The sequence below is a fragment of the Dromaius novaehollandiae genome, chromosome 8 (assembly GCF_036370855.1).
Source record: "Dromaius novaehollandiae isolate bDroNov1 chromosome 8, bDroNov1.hap1, whole genome shotgun sequence".
Classification (NCBI taxonomy): Eukaryota; Metazoa; Chordata; class Aves; order Casuariiformes; family Dromaiidae; genus Dromaius; species Dromaius novaehollandiae.
In genome coordinates this window covers 14,452,304-14,453,555 of record NC_088105.1, presented here as the reverse complement: position 1 = coordinate 14,453,555, position 1,252 = coordinate 14,452,304, and positions in this window count along the sequence as shown.

Below are 1,252 nucleotides of genomic sequence, written 5' to 3'. Positions count from 1 at the left end.
CATTCTTGATGTGGTATTTTATTATTGATAAGATGATTAGGATATGTATAGGAGATCATCAACCTTTTGACTTTTTGAGTATGTATGTTGTAAATTTGGTTTAGAAAGAAAGTACACCATTGTTTTGGGGAGTTAATTTTCTTGGATATAATGTAGTATCTCTTTGATAATATGCTGAAGTTAACTTTTTAAAACAGTATGTTTTAATTAACCTTGGGAGGTCAGAGGAAGTTTTAAAAAAAACCCCGCATATCGGAGTCTTGAATTTCACAGTTGAAGGAGGGGAGAAGATTTGACAGTGATTCACACTTTCTCTCCTGTGTATAGATTAACATTTTAATTATTATTCTTACTTGGTGATAACATTGCTTCTAGCTTAATGTTGAGGTAACTGAAAGCAGTGTTTAGTATGCAGAGAGGTGGTAATAACTGTCTGTGTGACTGACCTGTCCCCCGTGGACCAAAGGGAACGTGCAGGTGTGGAGAGAGCTCACGTGGCAGCCTGCTTTCTCCCAAGCGCCACACAGATTTGGAGGATAGATAAGCAGACTTTCTCGGTAAGGATCGTATCATATGTATAATATATATGCATTGTGTTTGTGTGTGTATGAATATATATAAATTTTAAGTGTACTATATGAAAATATATATTTATAAAATTAGAAGTATCCTATATGGGTACAGATATATATAAGGATAGTATTGTGCATATATAGCATCTCATTTATATGTATTATATAAGTATAGTATAATACCATATTTAGAGAATTTTTAGGGACTCCAGAATGAAATAAACTGTTACCTATTGCTGCTCGATAATTTGGTGTGCATATGTATCAACAGGATAAAATTTTGCTGAAGAAGTAAAACAGAAACTGTACTCTTCTACCTCCAAAAGGATCCATTTGAGTCATTGCTGTGGCTGGAAGGGTAAGATCTGTTTTAGAAAAGCACAAGAGATGCACATCTGTTTAGTACAAAATTGATATGGCTAGCTATGAATAAGAACATCAGCTGTGTGTATGAGTTTCCTGCTCTAGTAATTCACTGCAGCAGTGATGTTTGGAGGAAAGATTCTTTCCCTGTAAACTATGCTCTCAGCTCCATTTCATCCCATTGAGAAAGTTTGTCTTTAAATGGTGTTGTGATGATTCCTTATGTACCATGGCATCCTTGAAGAATTTTGATACTTTCTACAACTAAATATTGCTATTCCATAATAGACGTCCCCTTAAAGTCTAGTGAACTCATT